Below are 25,516 nucleotides of genomic sequence, written 5' to 3'. Positions count from 1 at the left end.
CTGAAACTGGTGACCTGTAGTAGTTGGTGGCTGGACTGTATGAAGGGAGCGGCGGTTGGGCAGGAGGTCGGTGGACGGCTTCTGCATAAGTCAGCGGTGCAGCCACTGATATTGGGGATGCGGGCGAAGGGAGAGCCTCGGCACCTTGCGTTTGAGTAGCATGATGACGTGAGTGGTCCAGTGCTATGGGGGTCTCGTTGATAGTGGCTCCAAGAGCACTGGACCACTCATATATATATATATATATATATATATATATATATATATATATATATATATATATATATATATATATATGCTGTCGAGCAACTTCCTTCTGGATATACTGTTGATTTTGAGAAATTGATGAGGTGTAGTCAGAGCTACTGCTTTTGCACTGCAAAGCCGAAATATCCTCTGTTTGTGTAATATCGTGACATGTGAAAATTTGCTGCTTGCACTGCTCATCAAAATTTTGACTGAGCTCAATCATGGGCGTGACGGTCTGTGGGTCTTTAGCCACAAGCATTTGAGAAGCCTCGTCATCAATGCCTTTCAATATCTGCTTTATTCTGTCAGCCTCCATCATCCTCGCATCCACTCGCCTACAGAGGCCGATCATATTCTCAGTTTATCTCGTGAAGCTCTCACCATTTCACTGAAATTGTCTCCGCAGGCGAAATTCAGCGCGAAGCTTGCGCATAGCTGGATGACCGAAAAATGAGGTCACCGTGTTTTTTAAAACCGACCAGGTGGGAATGCCGGATTTTGTGGTTGGTGAACCATAGGTTGGCAAAATTTGTCAGGCAGAGGATGACGTAAGTCAGCTTCGCAGGGTCATCCCACTTCTTAATCGCACTCGCACGCTCATACTCTGCCCACCAGTCCTCGACATCATGATCTGCAGCGCATTTGTAGACTGGCGGGTCACGCAGATGAAGTACACCAGATCACATGACAGACGGCGGCGTGGAAGAGGTTTGTGGGGAACCGACGCGCTCCGTCATTGCGGAATAAGATGGTAGCTTACGGCTGAGGAGCTCTAGGACGTTACCCAGCACGCTTCCAGCAAATGCAACAAGCAAGTTCACGTATAAACACTTGTTAATATTGAAGAAGCGTTAGCCGCAACAAGCTGGTTCAGGCATGAACCCGGCAAGCACGAGCCACACAGACCTGAACGTCTTCATTCACGCTGGTACAGAGCTGGCGCTACTCTGCTCCGCTACAATATATATATATATATATATATATATATATATATATATATATATATATATATATATATATATATATATATATATATATATATATATATATATATATATATATATATATATATATATATATATATATATATATATATATATATGTATATATATATATATATATATGCAACTAGCCTTTTTTATGAAGCGGACAGAGCCTGTTCTATAATTATCCTTTCCCTACCCATTCAAGGTTCTGTGAGATTCGATGTAGCAGAAGGCACACATCCTTCCAACAGCCTCGCAGAAGAATGTTAAAATATAAGAAGACCCTAACTACCTAAATTAATTTAAGGTGTTCAAATAACACCCTTCAATAGGGTGTATTCAAAAATACCTAAAGGGTGTTTATTTGACTAAAAGCCAGTTTATACCCACAAGGTTCTAAAAATATATTGTGTACGCTCTTCTCACGAAAGCGTCGCGCATGGCCTGCTACGACGATTGCTCCGTCTACGCCAAAAATGCAGGCGTTTGCTGCACCATGTGGCAGTGCGAACTGATTGCCGTATTGGTGACGCCAGATATTTATTTACAGGTACCTTACAGACCCTTGGTTAGGGCATTGAGTAAGGGGGGCTAACAAAGACATGTACAACAAGTAAAAGGGCGAAAGGTGCCAAAACGTAAGCTTGAGACATGAGTAACAAATAAACAAGAAATAAGTAAGTATAAATTGACATCATACATCGTTACCAAAAAACTAGAAAGATGCAGTTCGTGGCACGCAGCAGTTAGGAAGTGTACAATACGTGTAAGTTAAATTGGCACATATGTGCACCCTTTCGCAAACCTAACCAAGAAGCGCCTCCGCTGTAAATTGAGAAAGGTGGAGGGGTAACAACTTCAAACGTAGCAACTGAAAAGGAGATGTACTAGAGTAAAACAAAATGGCGCGCTGCTCTAATACACATTGAGTGGAAAACACCGACGATAGTTGCGAGGCCAGAGCTTCGCCTCTACGGGGGCGCCGATGCTGAAAACATGGAGCGTAGCGAAAGCGCCCATTCAATTGAATTCCCAGGAAAAGCGTGAAGCTTTTAGCGTGCCAGCGATAGTGAAAACGGCGTCGGGAAACAGGGTAGCTTGGAAATGGGAACGACAGGGAACGCTCACTGCGGAACGCGCGGCGCCGCTTGCAAATTAGGGATATAAATCAAGCAGGCGCCGGCTGTCCTGGTTTGCGTTGTAGGCACGCACACCCGAAGCGGCTGCCGCCACCTTTTCTGGAAAGACATTGAATGGCATTAGAAGGGGCGTGGGAGAAAAACAGTGTAATTGCATACGAATGCTTGCACAAATGGTTGGTGACGACATGAGCCTGCAGGAAATCTTCAAAAAGAAAAATAAATTTCACTCTTTCACTTGCGGCTGCGGTGCTTGCCGGGGCTGAAATTCTCTAACTTTAAACTAAGGATTTTATTGTAGCAATACAGAATATATGCGGGGTAAACCTATAACCAAAATCTAAAGCATGTGAAAACAGTGCAAAAGGAAACATATCGTACAAATATATATATATATATATATATATATATATATATATATATATATATATATATATATATATATATATATATATATATATATATATATATATATATATATTTATATATATATATATATATATATATATATATATATATATATATATATATATATATATATATATATATATATATATATAGTTCCAAAAGTCTACTAAATAAGTGCGGCAGCTTACGAGCAGAAAGTACTTCAATATGTGTTGTCACTACGGCATTTTTAAAGTTAGTGTCACCAAATGCTTGCAATTGATTTTAGCAAGTTCCTATCATTGTATCTGTCCAATACTGTTGTGTACTGGTGAAAAGGTCGCACACGCGTATAGCTGGAATTGGATATATTAACATTCTTTTTTTTTTGGTTTATGTAAAGTGCTTCACTGAAAAGTGGCGTGCTTTGCAAAAATTACGTGGTACTGCGCATAAATAGCAAGTTAGCGGTTGTATTACCACTTTTTTTTCGTTATTTTCAAGCTCTGTGGCATTAATCTTAAGCCTCTCATATAATCAAGCAAGAAGCAACTTCTCTTTTTGTTCCTTTATAAATTCTTTGGCTAGTTGGTTTTTTTTTCACAGTTGATTTTAGGACTCATATTAGTGTGTATATACTTTATGACGTATGCCGATTTATACATACACCTAGTGTCACCGAGCGTGCGGTTGAACGTCTCCATGAGGCCAAGTCATTATTTTACGGGTAGACACGGCGTAATTGATGCTGCATGCAGCGAGAAAGGCCTGGATGAAATCAAAAAAGACCACACGCTCTGTGTCGCTGAGCGTTCGCGGGATGCCGCATGTCGAGGAACTAAATTCAGCAAAATAAATAATGTGACCACGCGAGCGGTGGCAGCTAGTAGCCCTGCAGTCTCGGCATAGCGCGTCCGATTATCGACATCGATATTTATCTCTTACCCCAGCAACTGCAGGGAAGTGGGCCACATAGGTTTCTTCCGATGTAACCAAATGAACAAGCAGGACAGAGAAGCAGCTGTAGCTCGCCGAAAGGGCGCAGGTGAACTTTCCGCCACTGGCACATCGGGAAAGCGCGAATGCACCGGAAGACAAAGCGATACATTCCATGCCATTAGAAACTTTGCCTGAGCTGAGTATACGTTTTCAGAACGCCGGGATGACTATGATGAGGATCAGAATGGAAGTAATCGCCGTTGTCAGAACGCATATATCGAGGTATTGGCGACCATTGGGCACATAAGTTCATTGAAAAAGGATGTGGCCGCGAACACTAATGTGAAGTCTTGTAGATGAATCGTTATCAAAGAAGGTGCGGCATTTTTATCCTGCTAGTAGCTGAGCATAGCTGAAAGACAGCTTCCGACCACATTCCGACGAGCTCAGACTTCGCCAAGTGAGTGAGATGGCGCTAGCGTCGGCATGCATCGCTGTAAGCGCTGTTGGATGCGAATCCGGAAGTCTTGGTGGTGAGGTAAGTAGGGGAAATCATTGCGCTGTTCAACCGAAATATCTGTGGCTTCGATAGGGGATATTGGCGGTATGAAGAGCGTTGACAGGGAAACAACATCAGGAGGTATCGGTGACCAAGAGAGCGCATCGGCGTCAGTGTGTTTTCTGCCCGATCTGTTCACAACGCGAATGTCATACTCCTGTGAGCGAGGAGCCCATCGACCGAGGCGATCTGACGGATCTTTAAAAAAAAGAAGCATCAGGTTCCCTGATGGCTTTGTGAGGAGAAACATAGTCGCTAAAACGTCGACAGGATGACCAATTAGGTGAAAGTTAAATTGGTCAAGAGCCGAAATGATGGTTAAACACTCCTTTTCGGTTAAAGAATAGTTCACTTCTGGTTTCTTCAAAGTGGCTCCAGCATACGCGATGGCGTACTCATCGTAGTCATCCTTCCGTCGAGCTAAGACTTCGCCTAGTGAGATGACGTAAGCGTCGGCATGCTTCGCTGTAAGCGCTGTGGGATGGAAATGCGGATGTCTTGGTGGTGAGGGAAGTAGGGGAGGTAATTGTTTGAAGGCATAATCGCAGGAGCTTGATCAAGCCGAAATAATGTTACTAGCCGTAAGTAAATTCGTCAGTAAAGTGATGATGGTTGTGCATACGTACAAATTACCAGAACTAAGAGCTTTTGGGATGCTTTCAGGTGCCTTATTTTTGTGATTATGCCATGATAGGTACAGAAGCTAAAGGTATACCTGACAAAAGGCCTCTGTGTCGGTTTACAAAGGTAATAAACAATATCTACATGAAAAATTAATCACAGCATACAATTTTTTTTACTGTGGATCAAAAAAGATGGTCAAGAACACAATAAGTTCATGTTTCACAATATGTAGTGACCAAACTATCAAAGGTTCTTTTATACAAAAGTAAAACACAACAAAAGAACAAAATATAAACTGAGAGCATACCTGTTAGTACATTGCATTAACTCTTTCGTTACGATGTCTATTCAAATCGATCACCTGTGATTGACGCCTTTGGAAAAACAATTTTGGCGTATTAAACTTCTTTCTCGTGCACCGAGCACTTTTCACAGTGTGTCCAGCCACTCAACGTTCAGAATCAATTTGAATTTGCCCGGGTAGGGAACATTGTGACTTTATACAGGCATTTGCGCGAAAAAAAATCTGTGTGTTGTTGCAAAGGTGCACTAGGCTTGCGAACTTGATAGAAGTGCGTGCTCCTCGTCATTATGTTACAGAAACTGAATCTTCTATAATGAAAAAGAATATTTGCTAGCAAAATATTGAATTAAAGTGTGAGCTTAGACTTGTTTATCACAAGTATTACAAACAGTACGTTACAGGCAGGCGTCCTGCGTGCCCCGATAAGTGATCATTTGCCCATATATCTAGTCATAGAAAACATCACCAGTGTAAGGAGTCAAATCCTTCCTGCCGTCCACTTTCAACAAATCAATCCACGAACGCTATCTTCTTTTAGAGAGGAAATTAGAACTCTCAATTGGAACAACGTTCTATCTAGTTCTTCTGCTGATCTTGCTTATGATTGTTTTATTGATTCTCTATGTATAAAATACATTTTACTTACAAGGCTTTAAAGAGACCAAAACGGGCGTGCAAACCTTGGATTTTTTCCGCAATACTTAGTATGATAAAAGAAAAAAATAGCTTGTATCAAGAGTTTCTGATAAAGCGAGACCAGGATAAATTTAAAGCTTTTAAAGTATACAGAAATAAACTCACTAAACTACAAAAACAAGCTAAACGCGATTATCACTTCAAGATGTTTGACGGTGTCACCGATTCTAAGCAATTATGGAACAAACTTAATGCGATCATATCTACCAAAGAAGTGTCTAATGATATTAGTGAGCTGGTGATTGAAAATAAAATATACAAGGGTGCAGTACTAGCAAATAAATTTAACGAGTACTTTACCTCACTAGTTGACAGTAGTCATAATTGTGATTCATCAGGTTATTTGCCTCCTGCTTTAAATAATTCTGTGTTTGCAAATCCTACAGACGCGCAAGAGGTCGTCAGCGTTTTTCAGCATTTCAAATTGAGTAAAAGCGAAGACATATATGGCTTAAAATTAGAACCTATACTATACATTTTAGATCTCATATGCGCCTGCTTAGTACATATTTATAATCTCGTGTTCACCACTGGGCTGTGTCCTCAGAGAATGAAAAACACTAAAGTAACGGTTATATATAAGGGTGGGGACAAAAGCAATTTAGGAAACTACAGACCAATTTCGATTTTACTAGTTTTCTCTAAGGGGTGTGAAAAACTTATTTTCATTCGGTTATTAATTTTTTTTAATAAACATAACATTATTAGGCCGTCACAGTTCGGTTTTCAGCCAGGCCTCTGAACCGAAAGTGCCTTACTATACCAAAAGGAATTGATTTTAAGGAATATAGAAGCAAACAAACTTACCCTAGGAATATTTCTAGATTTCTCTAAAGCTTTCGATAGAATAAACCATGATATTTTGCTAGAAAAAATTCACTGTTATGGAGTTCGCGGTACCGTTTTAGCTTTAATAAGAAGCTACTTATCTAATAGGAAACAATGTGTAGCAATCAATCGAGAGCTATCATCATCCATGAATGTTAAGAATGGCGTACCTCAAGGTAGCATTTTGGGACCCCTATTATTTAATATATTTATTACGATATCGTACGTATTGACAGCTCTGTAGAATATGTAATCTACGCGGACGATACTAGTATATTTTTTTTCTGGGGAAATGGCTGATGACCTCATTGTTTCTGCTAATGAAATACTAAATAAAATATATGCCTGGACTGTGGCAAATTCTTTACACATTAATTGCTCTAAAAGCAAGGCTGTACTGTTCCGTGCGAAAGCCAAGTCATTTGAAACGTCTCACAAACGAATACTTAATAACGTTGAAATTAAACTTTGTCAAACAGTTAAAACTCTTGGTGTCCATTTTCACGAACACATGGCATGGAATTACCATGCAAAACACATTAGTCACAAACTTTGTAAAGTTCTAGGTGTGTTGCGTCGATGCCAGAACATACTACCTGTGAAACAAAAATTATTAGTGTACAATGCTCTTTTTTCTTCACATTTACACTACTGTCATCTCATCTGGTCTACAGGCTCTAAAGCATCTCTAAAGAACCTGGTCGTGTTACGAAAAAACACCTTGCGGTGCATTGAAGGTGTATCCTATAACGCACACAGTGCTTCAATATTTGCAAATTATAGAATTTTAAGAATGACCTGTTATTACGAATACCAGCTTTTGTCAACGTTTAAATCAGAAATACGCAGAGGAAGTATCTTTTTACGCACCTTGGCCACCTTGCAACCAAAGCTTGCCAGTCGCGTTACTCGGTGTACGGAGACTTGGCACGTACCTTGTCCTCGCACAAACTATGGATTTGAAACACTACGTTACCGCCTTCCAAGTGTGATGAACAAATGGAAACTAACAACTGATAATCTGCGTATATTGTCTAAAACTGAAATTTTAAATCGGATGTGCTGATTGTGTTGTAAATGAATGTTGGGTGATTTCTCTAACGGTTATTCGGTTTATTATTCTTTCATGCATTGCTTTTTTATGAATATTTTTGTGTGTATTTTAGAGTTGTGATTCTAATGTTTGCTGTCATAGGCCACATGCGTGTTTCTTTTTGTATTGTCGTTCTCTGCCGCCTGTACCTTTTGTAACTTTTTGTAAATGTGTAGTTTAAATTTTTTTTTCTGGGTGAAGAGGCCAGTCAAGCTGTGAAATGCAGCTTTTTTCCGTTCGCACCAAACCGCGTAAGTACTTGTCACGTGGTTAAATAAACTCAAATAAAATAAACTCAAAAGCTTCGAAACTTGACTATCTTCAGTAGTAATATTTTTCCGAAACTTATGCGGGTAAGACCATAAATAACTGATTTCTATAAGTAAGGAAATATTTGTTCTACAAGAAATATATACTAAGGTCCGCTGCCGCGTGTTTAAAGTGCCGAGGAGGTTATTTCTGACAGTTTCCAGCAGCTTTAGCTTCACTTGCATGGTTATATCAGACACAGGGTAGTATAGTGTCGCTATAGTCACTCCTATGACGTCGTCGTCACGCGCTCATCCGCGCTCGAAACAAATGCATTGCTTGAAACTGTCTTGCAAACCCTCCTGAATTCACTGAGGACGAGCTTATACTTCGAGGCTGACAGCTCCTCAGCTTAAAGTTTTATGATGACAATGTTTTGCGTCAGCCTGAGACATCCGCAGGCATTGTTTGTTTTGTCTACATCCCCAAAAGTGTCTTCTCCGCCCCAAGTGTGTAGAGCTTCTGACCTATGTACACAATCTTATAGCTACTTTGGGTATTTGCGTGGTTCACACTTAGCTCAGACGCGGTGTGCTGGCTCTGGCTGCAGAGGTTCTCTGAACGACAGGAAGGCTCACAGACCACATCTTGGCACTGACTACAGAGCAGTGTGATACGGTTTAGAACTGCACTTGATATTGTCCTTTTTTATATGAAATGCGCAAAAATGCAAAGAACTATTCTATGATGCCTACATTGGAACGCCAATTTATGCGTAGTGAGGTGGATCATGGAAAGAGCTGACGCTAGATGAAATAGCGAAGTTCATTGGAAATCTAATATATACAGAAATTCACATCACGGGTATCTATTTATACTGGAACACCTGGAGACTTTTATGACAAGAGCGGAACAAACATTTACCCAGAAAAGTGTGTGTATACACTTGTGCCTCACGGAAATCCATGAAGTGCTTCATCGCAAGGCACGAGCAACGAAGCAGCACCTTGGTTCTGATTTTCTTTGCCTATGTGAACAGAAACATTTTGTACATCATTCATTATTTTCTATACTGTTGCAGGGTCAGTTAGCTACAGAATGTATATTCTCATTTTTCTTTGTTCTTGTTTTGCCCTGCTTAGCAGCTGACAAAAACAAATCCTATACTTTTCATATTTTTAATCATCCTAAAATGTTTTTGTTGCTCTACAACATATATTTTTTGGGGAAGAGCATTTTATTGAGCGAAGTTTGGTATGCTGCCATGCTTACTGGAATGCTTTTTCAACTGGCAAAAATAATCTCTCCGGGTCATATGAAAAACAACCATGTTCGCACGATAACCAAAGAGTTAAATCCAATATATGTATTTAAAATAAAAGAAACAACAAGAAGTTACAGACAAGTACATCATAAATAAATGTGTGAAAGGTTTGAAAGGCAGCACAGAAACAGAAAAATATGCATATTCAAATGCAATGTAGTAACATGTTTTCAATTTGACGCCCTGGAAGTGAGTGCCTTATTCATCAATACAATTTTTAATTGTTTGTTAAAAAGGTTTGGACTAACATGGAAGTGCCAGTGTACTTACAATCTATTCGGAAGAGGCATAGTTTGATGATTCATAGATTTTTCAGCATAATCAGTTCGTGTTATTGGCATGCGTCATTTTTCTGCTCTAAACCAGCAGGTTAATTCATTATCGCTGTTATCAATATAGATTTTTCCTGATGTGCTACTTTAAATATCTTGACATCCACTATTTGGTCAGCTCTTAACATATCATGCACAGCGAAATGAATCTGAAAAGCCGCTCTTTCAGTTTTCGCTGTGACTGTGCTGCGGGTTCCGCGACGGCCTGGCATTTTGTTTTATAATATTACAAAAGTAATTTAGCTACGTTGAGTTGTAATCACCTATACTGAATATCCATAGCATAATTTCAGGTAACATCAGATCTGCTGAAAGATGGAGGACAAATTGTGTTAGAAAAACTAGCCAACCTGTTTACGAGGTGCCTTCTGACGGGAACGGTACCGCACTCTTGGAAGAATGCTAACTTCATCTTAATACCAAAGAAACGAGATAGCAAAGACTTGAAGAATTAGGGGCCGATCAGCTTGCTCTCTGTAGTATACGAGATATTTACGAAGGTAATTGCTAACAGATTTAAGAAAACATTAGAATTTCATGAACCAAAGGAACAAGCAGGATTTCGAACATCCTACTCAAGAATTGATCACATTCATACTGTCAATCAGGTAATGGAGAAATGCTTATAATATAGCCAACCGCTATACATAGACTTCATAGATTACGAGAAGGCGTTTGATTCAGTAGAAATATTAACAGTCATGCAGACACTGCGGAATCAGGGCGTCGATGAAGTATATATAAAGGTCCTGGAAGAAATCCACAGGGAATCAACTGCTACCATATTGCTTCATAAAGAAAGCAACAGGCTACCAATCAGGAAGGGTGTAAGGCAGGCAAATACAATCTCACCAATGATATTTACCGCATGCTTACAGGAGGTTCTCAGAGGCCTAGAATGGGAACAGAAGGAGATAAGAGTGAATGGACAGTACCTTAGTAACCTGCGCTTCGCTGAAGATATTGCATTGCTGAGTACCTCAGGGGATGAATTGCAACTCATGGTTATGGAGTTAGTAAATAGTTGTAAGTTGTAAAAGTAAAATAAAAAAATAGTAAAATAGTTGTAAGTTGTAAGTTGTAAAAATAGTTGTAAGTTGTAAAATAATATGTGTGCTTAGGGCAGGTAATAACCGCGAAGCCGAACCACGAGATTGAAGTAACTAGAAGGATAAGAATGGGGTGGAGCACATTTGGCAAGCACTCTCAAATTATGACAGGTAGATTGCCACTATCCCTCAAGAGGAAGGTATATAACAGCTGCATCTTGCCGGTACTTAGCTATGAAGCAGAAACGTGGAGACTTACTAAGAGAGTTCAGCTTAAAATCAGGACGACTCAGCGAGCAACGGAAAAGAAAACTGCTAGGTGTAACCTAAAGAGACAAGAAGAGAGCAGAGGGGATGAGGGAACAAACGGGGGTTAAGGATATCAAAGTTGAAATCAAGAAGAGAAAATCGACATGGGCCGGGCATGTAGCTCGCAGACAGGATAACCGCTGGTCAATAAAGGCAACCAACTGGATACCCAGAGAAGGCAAGAGGGTTAGGGGGAGACAGAAGGTTAGGCAGACAGATGAGATTAAGAAGGTTGCGGGTATAAATTGGGCGCAGCAAGCACAGGACCGAGTTGACTGGTGGAACAAGGGAAAGGCCTTTGTCCTGCAGTGGACGTAGTCAGGATGGTGATGATGATGATGATGATGATCATGATTATGATGTTCGAGGTAAACTTCAAGTAAAATACATCATTGTACATTGTTTTCATTAGCCTCATAGGGATAAAAGAAGCCGCTTTGTCTAAATATCACACTGAGAAGTTTTGTGGTTGCGACTCCGTCTGTGCACTCCCGTTCAAGTGAGATACTAAACTGCGCATTTATTCATTTATTTATACAATACTGCAGACCCTATTTTTTGGGTCTAAGCAGGAGGGCAAATACATGAATATATATATATATATATATATATATAATAGGGGAAAGAAGTGTATACCTAAGGGCTCGTTTTTCCGTATTTTAAAACAATATTAATGAGATCTAACAGACAGTAATGCCAAGGAATGTACAGGGGAAGTTATTAGAACCAATGTAATGTAAATAATAAAGAAAAGTGGATGAAAAATTAAACAGCCGTGAGCAGGAATCGAACCTACGACCTTCAAATAACGCGTTCGATGCTCTAACCACTGAGCTACCACAGCGGCCTTCCCTCCATCCACTTTTTTGGGTTTATATGTAAATTTATAAGTAGGAGTGACAGTCAGTGCCATCTATAAGCCAAACGACGAGTGTAAACACACTCTTATGCTTATGTTTGGCGTCACGTAGCACGTGAACTTATTATGAGCGGGCAGCTGATTAGTTGTCCCTCTTATACAACCTAAACACACCAAGTCTGCCATTACGAGACCCTCATTCAATGAAATAAGGGAAAGAAGTGTACAACTAAGGGCGCGTTTTTCCGTGTTTTAACACAATATTAATGAGGTCTAATAGACAGTAATGCCAAGGAATGTACAGGGGAAGTTATTAGAACCAATGGAATGTAAATACTTTTCGTTCTTATTTACATTTCATCCACTTTTCTTCCTTATTTACATTCCATTGGTTCTAATAACTTCCCCTGTACATTCCTTGGCATTACTGTCTGTTACATCTCATTAATATTGTGTTAAAACACGGAAAAACGAGCCCTTAGGTATACACTTCTTTTTCTTATTTCATTGAACGAGGGTCTCGTAATGGCAGACTTGGTGTGTTTAGGTTGTATAAGAGGGACAACTAATCAGCTGCCCGCTCATAATAAGTTCACGTGCTACGTGACGCCAAACATGCGCATAAAAGTGTTTTCACACTCGTCATTTGGCTTATAGATGGCACTGACTGTCACTCCTACTTCTAAATTCACATATTAACCCAAAAAAGGGGAAGGAGGGAAGACCGCTGTGATTGCTCAGTGGTTAGAGCAGCGAACGCGTTATTCGAAGGTCGTAGGTTCGATTCTTGCTCACGGCTGGTTATTTTTTCATCCACTTTTCTTTCTTATTTACAATCCATTGGTTCTAATAACTTCCCCTGTACATTCCTTGGCATTACTGTCTGTTAGATCTCATATATATATATGTATATATACATGAGCAGCAATCACAAAAAAAAATGAATGGAGAAAGTCACAACTAAGTAAGATGTACACTGAATAAATGCGAAAAACATAATAAATGAGCGTCAGAAAGAAATAACAGAAGTAAGAACACATTGCATGCGCATAAACATTTGCCTGTACCCCCACAAGACACTTGAAATACAAAAAAAAGAATTCAAATACAAAAAAGGAACACTAAAAATAAGAAATGAAAGATTAATCAACATGACAATGGCGAAACATCAAGTAAATATATGTTCAATGGAATCTGCGCTTATTAGTTGTGATAAATGCAGATTAATGCAGTCGTTTATAGTGCGCGGAAAGAAAGAATATCTGAAAAGGTTAGTTCTGGTCTTATATGGTGTTAAAGAAAATTCGTGACGATGCCGTGTTCGACGTGCTGCAAGTGGTGTCACATACGCGTGTGGTTTCATAGAGAAACAGTTGTTTTTCAGTTGGTTATTACTTCATGTACTGCGCAAAATGAGATGTACCTAGCATTTTTTTTTCGTTTCACAGCATTCGGTTTTCACTTCACCGTCATGAAAAAGATGTGAAATAACAGTTTAAATTTGACTGGAGTGCTTCATCTCATTAGACTCAGAAAAGACGTTTGTGTCGTCTGCAAATATGATTATTTCATGCGAACCATGGAGATCATCAGCGCTGAGAATATCACACTGAGACGTTTTGTGGTTGCGACTCCATTTGTGCACTCCCCTTCAAGTTAGATACTAAACTGGGCATTTATTACTTTATGTACTGCGCAAAATGAGATGTACCTAGCTTTTTTTCGTTTTACAGCATTCGGTTTTCCTTTCGCCGTCATGACAAAGATGTGAAATAACAGTTTATATTTGACTGGAGTGCTTCATCTCATTAGACTCAGAGAAGACGTTTGTGTCGTCTGCAAATATGATTATTTCATGCGAACCATGGAGATCATTTACACAAAGAATAAATTGAAGAGTGCCTAGATTTTATCACTGCGGAACGCCAAGGATGAACAGTATTTTGCAAGATATCATGTTATTTACCTTGACAACTTGAAAACAATTTTTAATAAACTTCAACAATGTACAAGGTCCTACTTCGTATGCCATACCTGGAAAGTTCGTTAGGCAGTATGTCATGATGGACGCTGTCAAATGCCTTTTCAAAGTTTTAAAAACAAACCAAGCATATATTTTCTGATCTTGATAGACGCAATATTTACGTTTAATATATGTCGGTGCCTGCTGACTTGATTTGTTTATTTGGAAGCCATGCTGACTCTTAGTATGTCGCGCGTATTTGCAAGAATTATTAGTCTAATGTAAATTATGTTTCCAAAGACTTTTGATACAGTGCAGAGCACCGACACAGGGTGATAATATTAAGAACACGTAGTCTATCCCTTTCATGTTTAATTTTTCCCATCCTTAAAGCTTGTGAAAAGCTACCTGTACCAAGAGTAAGATTTGTATCGTGGACAAGAAATTTCCATTGTAATGGTGATATAAACCTAATTTCCACAGGATCATCAGAGATGAAAAGGAAAATGGCCGAAAAAAAAAAGCAGAAAGAGTCACGGCACCCGTGTAAGAGAACAAGTTGGAAGAGAAAAAATGTCCCAGCCTCTACTTGCTTCTCATTCCTCTGTAAACTAGTCAGTCGTGCTTCTTTTTTAATATTCCAGCGTCATATAGCGGCTTACACCACATGCAAGTGCATCCTTCTAAAAATTATTTACGCGCAAATGAATGCTTCACTGCATCAGATGATCACTGATTTCTCTACGGCTGAGAGCCATGACAACGTGGTCGAAAACTAGCCCTCATACAATTTTGTACGCCATTTCCTTTTACAGTGCGAAAGCAAAAGAAAAACAAACAAAAAACCCTGAGTTGGCAGTTCGTGGAAAACTACATTACCGCGTGACAAAAGGCCACACCAAAAAAAAAAAGCATGGAGATCTGAAACTCCGTAATTTACCGCTTGCCTCCTTCACTGTCGCCCTCAAGAGGGCCGAATCGATGTTCGATGTTTCTTATATACTCTATTGATTTTTTTACTTGTTCTTATAAAGCCGCTAGCCACTCAGAAGAGACGGGCCTCGTTTAACACCTTCACCTTTCCCGGTGTTTTTACCCCGAAGGACGTGCCCAAATTACCTCCTCTTGTTCCTTCGACCAACGAAAAAAAGGAGAAAATAAAAAAAAACGAAGACAGGTAGACAAACGAGAAGTCACGTGACATTTAACATTTTTATTAATCTACTTGCCCTAGTTCTCAGAAGCGTCGTTTCCCGGTCTTCCAGAAAGAAAGAAACGCAGAGAAAACATGGACCTTTCTGCCGCCGGAAAGAAGAAATGTTACATTTTCGCCAGGTCGTTTGTTCACGAGTCGACCTCCTTCTGGATTTTATGCCCTTTATTTTAGTTCTCTTTTTGCACTCCGTATGAACGCGGGTAAGCGCAGGAGGCTTGTTTTACACCGGCATCATCGGAAGTTTTCAACAACGTACCAGTTGTTCAGACACTTAGTGGACAATGAGGCGTCGTTACTTTTTTCGATGCCGTCCGAAGATCTGCTTTCCTGATTTCTTCCGTCGTCTTCAAAAACTCTGACGCCCATTCGAAGGTTTTATTTTTAGCTTCGTTCGACCTTTCGTGGATCTCTGTTCCGGTCACTTGAGCTTTTTCTTCATAAAAAAAATATTAAACTAGGGAGTTTGGCGCGCCATCGCAAGCGAAAATTGAGCCAAACTGTTTACGCACCCTATTGTCCTGATTTTCAGGCCTATTTGTATTCATCTGCGAAAGTGCTTTTGCTGATCCTTTTACGTGTTATTTATTTATTCTGTGCAAACGTATAGATGATTTTCAATTCATTAAAATATTGAAAAGCGGACATAGCCAAAGTAGCTGACGAAATTCTCCTGTTTTTGGTTCTTCTTTTGCGTCATATACTACCTGTAGCATGCTGCTGTAGTTGTTGTGAATCATTAGGAAACAGCCAGAGTATTCCATTTTCCTCCATCATCTCCAACAAACCCATCGTAATAATATGAAGCACCAAGTAATGCGTTCAATGGTAGCACCCGCAACAGTAGGCAAAATCATCTAACGTCCGAAATTGACTTCATATACTGATGTCAATGTGAAAAGCTTGCTTAACAAATTACTGACTTTTTCTAACTCACAGTATCCCAGTATCTGCATGTGATAGGCATCAAGAACATGGCTTTAGAATGACATACATGATGCAGATGTAGCACCACCGCGTTTTAATGTCGTCAGAGCTTACAGGAAGCACATACAAGGTTAGTGTATGGCCCCTTTTTTTTAATAAAGTCTACAATACGGGGTACTAGAATCTACTATGGAACTTCATCATGTCTGACGTAAAGTATACTTTGAAAACAGTTGGTTGACAGTTGGCATGCTATATCAACCTTAAGGTTTAGATCTTTACCTTTAGCGAGCCAACGCCTCCTAAAAAACTATGCCTGGAACGTGGCTCTCTGTTCAATTCAGAGCTTGCTGCCAGCACAAAATCTAAAAAGCCATGCCTCCGACCACGTGTTGCGACCGTCCGCCGCGTGGGACCGCTCACCTCCGTACCGCTCTGTCACGTGACATCACAGCTGCTCGGAGGCAACTGTGAGAGCATTGCTGTGTTCGCAAGGGGCAACCGCCACAGGCGTTTGCCTCCGTACCAGAGGAGGAGGGAAAAATTCGAGGGTAGGGCGGCGCGTTCGCGGCTAACGTTCCAGACATAATTTTTCTAGGAGGCGTTGAGCAAGCCTGAGTGCATTTTGACATGGCCAGAACATCTCTTATACGGACCTATCACTCATGGTTTGCTTCAATGCACCTTACATATCATGAAAATCACTAACTGCACCTTACCATGAGGTTCGGTCATCGACGATTATCCTAGAGGTGGTACAGTGAACTGGCCTTTAGCATATAGTGGAACAACCTACTACAGGTGAAGCTCTACTAGACATCGTGTTTGTGATTCAACGGCTTGTGAAAGACTATATAAAAATTTAATTCACTAAAGAAATTTCGGGCCACAGAGCCATTTCGGTTCATAATTTTCTTCTGATACAGAAAGTGAACATACTGTCACGTAGTCGTGATGTCGGCGAAGGCAGCAATCAGCGGGTCAATGAAAAAACTCTTTATTTTGCCGAAGTTGTGGCCAAAAAATGGAATGTCCCACTGCATTACAACACTAGGTACAAGAATGGTGGCGAACAGGGCGTCAGCCATCAATAATCTGACAAGCGGTGAAACACGTAGGCATCTATATGTGTGCTGCCGCATGTTCCAGTGTTATAGCTAGGGGCACCGTAAGCTCTAGAAGAAACTATAATGTTCGCGTTGTGTGCGTAAACGCATAAAAAGTTTTGCAAGATTATCTTGATGGTTCTTGGGACTTAGTCATTCGGAGCGGTTTGCGCTAGGCAGCACTTGCAGTGCAACGGGGCGATAACAAAACTTGAGGAAGGAATGTGGCATCGCCTTCCTCTCAGAAAGGCATCGTTCTGATGCTTCAACATAAGAAGAAAGTACAATAATAAAACAAAAAAACGAACAATAGGTAAACGCAATAAAGCACAATATTAGAGCAACAACAACAATAAGATGCTCAGGTTTGTAACGCTCATGAAATGACTCGAGGCGCACGAGAACAATTTCGAATAACGCACGGCGCCATCGAGAGTTCTTAAGGCCGTCCGAGATAACCTCGTAGTCGAGAGCACCGCGACGTCCAACAATGCTGTATGGCCCAAAAAAAAAGCATCGAATAAGCTTCTCGTAAGTCCGCATCATCTTATTGGCATCCAGGCACACACACGCTGGCCTAGTTACTATTATGCGTTGTTTGGTTGAAATTTGCAACAAATGCTGTTGGTATTCTCCTGGTTTCGGGTAAGCAGACACACGAGTGTCCGGGCTTTCACGGCGTGCTGAAGGTAGACGGTGACAGCGAAATTTTTTTCGTCGAAGACAATAGGTAACATGGTGTCGAGCGTCGTGGCCGCACTTCTTCCCTGCACCTAGAAGTGCAGGACCATTTTATTCGTTTCTTACGAGGCCGTGTTGTACGCAAAAGTCCCGTATGGGAGGGTGGAACCCGACGTCTTGTGTTCGACATCGACGTACATGGCCAACATGTCGGCTATGGTACTATTAAGGCGCTTGGTGGCGCCATTTGTCAGTGGGTGATAGCAGGTGGTGCGGCTGTGTGTGGCTTGCCTGGCTGTTTCCAGATCGCCTGAGTGAAGTCAGTGGTCAAGGCCGTACTTCTGCTCGTTATGAGGACCTCTAGGGTGCGACGACGAGGGACGATGTTCTCAGAGGAGACCTTGGTTACCTCGGTGGCAATTCTTTTGAACAGGGACTTTGTTTCGGTGTAGCTGATGAGGTACTTGGTAGCTATGACTGTACATTTGTTTACAGAATTCAACGTCTGACCCTGGTAGTATCTATCCCGGTTTGCTGAAATGACCATTGAGGTAGTGCGATCGGCTGAAGAAAGCCTGCCGGCCCTGTCGGCAGTTTCTTGCGTCGCCGGCAGCCTCGGCATGGCTTCGCGCACCGAGAGACATCAGTGGCAAGGCATGGCCAGTAGTACTGTTATACTACTGCTGCGAGTGTGCGGGAAAAACCGTGGTGGCCAGCGGCTTCCAGGGTATGTGGAACTTCTCGTTTAATTGTTGAAGGTACAACAACAACGTAGCAGGCTTGGGGCAAAAAAAAAACGTCTTCTAACGAGGAGGTAGCGTTCAGAAAAGTGGGAGAAGTCCTCGCTTGATACTTTTAGAACGAAAGTGGTCCGTCCTTTCTACTAGGCGGCTCAGTTCCAGGTTCGCGCACTCTGTCACTTGGTGAAGTCATCAGCACTTATGCTTCCTAAGACAAAGTCTCCATCCGGCTCGCCTTGCGGTGGCGTATTGATGGGGGCGCGAGGCCATGACTCGGCGTCGCATTGCTTCCTTCCGGGCTTGTACATATCGGTAGTGCCTTGAAGTTTCAAGCTCTACCATGCGAGGCAACCTTCATGTCAGCTAGCCAACAGAGGGCGAAATGTTTACTCACAACCATGAAAGGACTGCCGTAGAAGTAAGTTGAAACTTTCACGCTGATTAGATTATGGTGAGGCACTCCTTTCTGCTGTGAAACAGTCGCCCTTGAACTTAGACAGTGAGCGATAACGAGTACCCTTTTTCATGCTGTCGGTCATTTACAAAAGGACAGCATCGAGTCCTACGCTGCTTGCGTCAGTGTCTACTTCTGTTTCTGCGTATTCATCTCCATGCGCAAGCATCAGGAGTGTCTGCAGATGTCGTTCAAGTTCCTAAAATGCCTCCTTTTTTGCTGTGTCCCACATGAATACGACGTCAATTTTCGGCAGGTGAGTCAGGGGCTTCGTTATTCTTGAAAATGTGTTGACGAAATGCCCATAATGGGCTCATAATCCGAGGAATCGGCGTGCTACCTGCTTGTCGACGGGCGGTCAGAAATAGGTAATGACAGCTATTTTCTGCGGATCGAGTTGGGTTTTATATTTGCCTATCACGTGTCCCAAGTAAAAGAGATCCTAGAATGCAATGCAGTACTTTCCGGGCTTCAGAGTGAGTTCGGAGGATTTAATATTTTGAAGTACAGCTTGAAGGCGCTCTAGATGCTCGTAGATGAATGGATGAATGCATGAAAAACTTTTATTGGGGTCCTGAAAGATTTCACCCCCGATTATAGGGGTAGTATTGTGGTCGTACCGTAGCCACATTGGGACGGGGAGGCCCAGCCTCACCGCCGCATCGTGGGCCTTCTGGACAGCCTTGAGTTGTTGCACGAGAAGAGGACTCGTGAGCATTAAATGAAAGGAGTTCTCAGAAAATTCTTCATTTTTTCTAGAAGCTCAAATAAAACTCGACCACGTCATCCAAGTACACTAGGCATGTGTTCCACTTCATTCCAGCAAGCATGGCGTTCATAACACGCTTGAAAGTCGCAGGCGCCAGACAAAGACTAAATGACAGCTCCTTCAACAGAAAAAAAGCTGTCTGATTTGATGACGGCTGATTTCTCTCAATCTCTTTCGTCGACATCAATTTTCCAATTTCCGTATTTGAGGTCCATCGACGAAAAGTACTGCACGTTGTGTGATTGGTCCGGGAGTCGCATCTACGTGAGAGAGGGTTCCTATTTTTAGTAATTTTGTTCAGGTAGTGGCTGTCGACACAAAGGTGTAGGGTTCTGCCATTCGTCTTCAATAACACTACTGGTGACACCAACGGACTCCTGGACAGATGAATGATATTGTCGCATAGCATTTCGCCCACTTGTTTCTTTACAGCCTCGCGTTCGCGCGTCGTAACCCGGTACGGGCTCTTTTGAACTGGCAGTCATTTGCATGATGAGATGTTTCGTAACTGTACGTTGAATTCATCACGATGACGAGAATCAGTGCTTTAAGTGTAGGAAAATGGGATTTTAAGCTGTTATCACTCTCATTTCTGAAGGCTAGTGTTGACGTCCAAATCTGTTTGGGCGCCTCGATTCGTCGAAGCAGCTTCGACAGCATCCAAGATGGCGAAAGCATTGCTTTCGTCCACAAATTCGTTCATGTAGATGGCCGTCGCACCATTAATGAGGTGCCTATTTTCGTGCCAAAACTTTTCAGCACTACCTTTTCTTTTCCACCACGCAGCTCAGCGATGCCTCTTGCAACCGAATTTACACGGCTTAAGAACTATCAGAAACGATGAAGCTATAGTAAGGCGGCATTGCGACTTGGTCTCCCAGTACATTGAATGCGAGATTTCTTGGCGTGTTTGAAACCAACAGCCTGTTTTAGTGTTAGTGTTACTGACTGAGACCTCAGGTAGATTACAGCCCCTTGTTGACTAAGAAAGTCTATCTCCAGTGTCAGATTTTTCGAACAATGTGGTAGCACTAGAGAGCTAAAGACAGATGGTGGTAAGGTCGCACCATACGTTTGTCATCTTCGGAGCTTAGCGCTGGCCGGCTGGTGGGTGGTGCGGCGTTCGTGACGGTGGCATAGGAGTGTGGTGGTAAAATAGCGGTGATGCAGTATTCTGACGTAGCCTTGGAAGAGCGTTGCGGCGCACTGCAGTGGCGTAGCTCATGGCTTCTAGTTCAGGCTCAGGACTACCTGAATTCCAAGCGATGCTAGAGAGCATTGGCGATCGAATCTACTTGAGACTGCGGTGAAGGTAACAGCTTGCGCAGCTCCTCCCGCAAGATTGCTCGAGTGGTATCACACAACTGGTCGTTGCCAATGGCATCAAAAGCTCAGCTCTCTTAGATGGCTAGGCAGTTGTATTGTTGGATGTGTATATCAAACGTCTTCTGAATTGGCGTCGCTTCTTAAACACGTTATTGCACTCTAAAAGGTGGATTGCGAGGTCCGGCGGACACCTTTTGCTTCGCTCCTCGCATGAGGAAATTGAGGAGTTTCTCCTCAAGCTCAGTGCGGGCAAACAGTTGGGTCATTTTCTCTACGAAGATGGCAGCGTTTTCGTTTGCTAGTAGGACCAATGTCCGCGGCAGGCTGCGGCCCTTTCTTCTCGGACGATGCTCGCGAGAACATCCAAAAAAGCTCTGCTAAAAAAACTCCATGTTTGACGTCTGGACTCCCGGTCCTCGAACAAGGTTTTCGCTATGGTCTCCAGGCAGAGGTACACGTGGCACAGCTTTTCCTAGGTGTTCCAGTTGCTAAACGCTGAGGCTATCTCAAGCGATTTGAGAGTCTTTAGTAGGCCACTTTTGGAAGCTCCTTGGCTCTCTGGGAGGCTGCATCGCGGTCATTTCAGGGGATACAGCAGCCGCCAATGTGCTCTTCGCCTCCTTTTCCGCAGCTTTTCACTTGTCCGGTAGGATTTCATTCTGCAGAGGTAGTTGTTTCAATCTACGGCTACCTCAAACTTCTGTTATTGGGTCCTTATCTTCATTACAATTTGTACTGGGTTCAGGGCTTGACGGGGGCGTCCGGCTAATGTACCAACAGTCCCTCCACCAGATATCCCAGAATTGTGACGTCGACAAACGCAGTTATCGGTTTGTTTTAAAGGAAACTCGTTATTTGGCCGAACTGGTGGCCGCGAAGCGAGAACTCAAATTTCTGCAAGCAGTGTTGTACACTGACATTGGCACACACAGAGTCAGTCGTCGAAACAATTGGCAATAATTGGGGCTCATCGTCTTCGCACATCTCGCATCAAACTTCCCTGCCTAGCAGTAGTGGCCGTGCGCGCACTGCAACAAGCTTCAGTGTTCGCGTTTTGCGCCAATCCTAACCGAATGATCTACAACAGTCGTGAAGCTTCTCAAACACTGAGGTGCGGTCTACGCCGGCCATTTTAGCAGTAGTTGTGGGCGTAAACCAAATGAAGTGAAACTGAAAAAAACAATCGGCTGCCCCCATTTCACGTTCACGTCAATCGGATTTATGTATTTAGAAGAAATGTTCCACGATTAAGTGTGCGTTGCACTTGACTATGGGAGAGCGGGAAGTGGTCCCGACGAAAATGACAGCCAATCGGTGCTATATGTGCTTTACACATTTCAATACAAACACACATACCAACATGGTACATTCGATATTCAAGTCTGCATATCCTTCAAAAATGTGAGAGCCGCAATTGCTTATTTTCTGAACACCTTTCGCAAGGTTATTTCTCTGTCCCATGTTTATCAAAATATTTCTGAAGCATATGCACCTGTGCACGGCACTTTCATCCTAGACTTCGCAATATAATAACTGCAAAGCAAATAACTTCATTTGCCTATATTTTCAGCAAGCTACATGCTCACACTTCTTCGAGATACGAGCATTCTGAGCCTTACATCTCAAACTCTTGTCATTGGGGAGGGGGAAGTGATTTCTAATGAAAAGAACAGAAAAGTCAGCCCCGTAACTGTCTCTCAGGAGGGGAAGGACACCTCAACAGTAGCTCACGAGGAATGGGGGTGAAGAAGGGATTAAAAGAATAGGATTAAAAGGTTAAGAGATAGAAAGAGAGAGAGAGAGAAAGGATAGAGTGAAGCGCAGGGACAGCAAACGACGGAAGTAAGGAGAAGACAGGAAAGATAAACACGGTTGCAGTAGTCCGAGGACGGGACACCATTGGCGAGAGCTCTTGTCGGCGTCAGCAGATGGCGTAGGGCTAATGCAGTCGGCCAGAGCTACGCTGTCGTCGGGGACTGGCGTCAGGAGGTGACGTAGGACCAGCCCAGTCGCCCAGAGCTGTACTGTCGTACAGCTCTGGCCGACTGGCAATTAACGCTTCTCCTTCATTGCATAAGTATGAATAAACAAAACGAAAAAACAATTAAGCATTCCTATATCCTACCCAAATATTCAGCATTCACGTGATACCCCCCCCCCCCCCACACTGTGCGACGGATTTATTCTAGTTCTCCCCATGGAAGGAGTTTCCGCTAAGGGGCCACGGAGTGCGGCTGCACATCACATGGTCTCCTACTTTTCATGCTAGTTTTTGTGGTTCAGCGCTTTGCTATTTCTAGGTTTTTGCGCTGGCCAATTCACCAAGTTGCAAGAAAAGGACTGACACCTCCTACTAAGCGGTGAGTGATAATCTACACCGAACTCTTAACATCTCGACGCCAAGGTTCTCCTGCTAACCCTTACGCCGTGACCGACGCGCAAGCGCGTCTCGCACTTGGGGCTCGCGTTGCATATACACCCGCCGAACGCACGGGTCTGGGTACGAGCTTCGCGTTCCTTTCTCGACCAGAAAACCTGATTAGAGGGAGACGCCCCTTGCTACCAGCCACGTAGGCTTTCAAAGCGTGTTGATGGCTACTACAGGACCACAAGAAAAACTAACATCAATGCAAACCGAACTGAACGCCGAGACGCCCACGGAGAAATTGGCATGAACGTATGATGTCGACAGTGGCAAAACAACAGGAAAGGAGCATACAGAATGGCTGCAAGTTGGACGCAAAGAAAAACGAGCACCGAACTAGATTCAAGCATCCAACGAGAAGCCCGAGAAAGAGCCCGTTCTCACGCAAAAAGCTTCGAAGCAACGCAACTTGAAGATGCCCCCTTTTCCATCTACAGGCCACAAGCCAGACTCGACTTATAAAAATGGAGTCTAACATCAATGACGCACGCTATCGGACGATCAAGCGGTCTCACACAACAAGATTTCTATGACAACGTTCGAGTTCAAGTGCAGAGCATTGAAAACATTATCATTGCTAGTACCGCCGACACAGAACGCGCAACCAACCTGAGAAGCATCCCACCCCCCTCCAGACATCCCGACGATGTATGCAGAGGTGTTATCTACGGGCTTCTCCCAGGAACCAGCAGTGCCAAAGTTGTAGCTGGCCTCAGAGTCGACTCACGATACACGGTCCTTGGCGCTCGCATGCTTGGTCCGTCTTCCACCGCAGTCGTCACTTTCGATGGTGCACATGTCCCGTACTACATCACCTACCAAAGTGGATACTACCACTGCAAACACTATCGAAAGTCTGTGCAGTTCATTCGCAAATTCGGTGCCATTGGGCACCGACAATACATCTGTCCCAGACCCAGAGAAGACTTCTGTTACAAGTGCGGACAAGACGCAGTCACCACAGATCACGAATGTATTCCCAACTGCGAATTACGCGAACAACCCCAGGAAATCGCCGCCAAGGAATGCAAGAAGAAGCTACGACCAAACCCACCACCTCACCAAGTTAGATAACAAACACTCAAGAAGGCGAAAGCCCGAGCGAATGCTTGTTTTCCTCGCAGTGAAGACTTCACCGAGCTTGACAAACCATCTCCTAGCCCCAGCGGCTTAGTTCACGACAAGCGTGACCGAAGCAAGTCTAGGTCTATTCTGCGATCGCGATCCAGGTCTTGCACAAGATCTCGCTCACTCTCCGCCCAACGCCTCAGCTATGCTGATGCCACTCGCGTAGATTCGACTTCACAGAACAACAAGAGCACTCCAGATTGATCATCTACAAAATGCAGTGCATTCAAGAATTTGGAAAAATGGTTTCGAATCAGGAAAAATCTCTGCAAAGCCAGCGTGACCAGCTCCAAAAACAAGGTGCTGTTGTCGATAAGCTCATAAAACTATGCCAAGAACAAGAAAAGTTCATAGAGACTTAAGTAGAATGCAAGCATATAGAGGCTCAATCGACTATTCGAAGAACAGCACCAAGCTAAACAACTAGCCACGAAACTCACCACACCAGGCCCCACCGCAGTGGTCTAGTGGCTAAGGTACTCGGCTGCTGACCCGCATGTCGCGGGATTTAATCCCGGCTGCGGCGGCTGCATTTCCGATGAAGGCGGAAATGTAGGCCCGTGTGCTCAGATTTGGGCGCATGTTAAAGAACCCCAGGTGGTCAAAATTTCTGGAGCCCTCCACTACGGCGTATCTCATAATCATATGATGGTTTTGGGACGTTAAACCCCACATATCATCAACTCACCACACCAATCAATCAACTCACCACACCAGATATTGAAGCTGTCATGGAGGCCAAAGTACTCTTCATTATAGAAACAAAAGTCGCCGCCCTTGTCGACTCGCAGCTCACGGTGATAGTAGAGCCACAACGCACATCAGCAGTGCAGTCGACGCTCGAAGCACTCATCCTGG

Source organism: Rhipicephalus microplus, chromosome 10 (assembly GCF_043290135.1).
Source record: "Rhipicephalus microplus isolate Deutch F79 chromosome 10, USDA_Rmic, whole genome shotgun sequence".
Taxonomy (NCBI): Eukaryota; Metazoa; Arthropoda; class Arachnida; order Ixodida; family Ixodidae; genus Rhipicephalus; species Rhipicephalus microplus.
Note: the sequence above shows the minus strand (reverse complement) of the source record.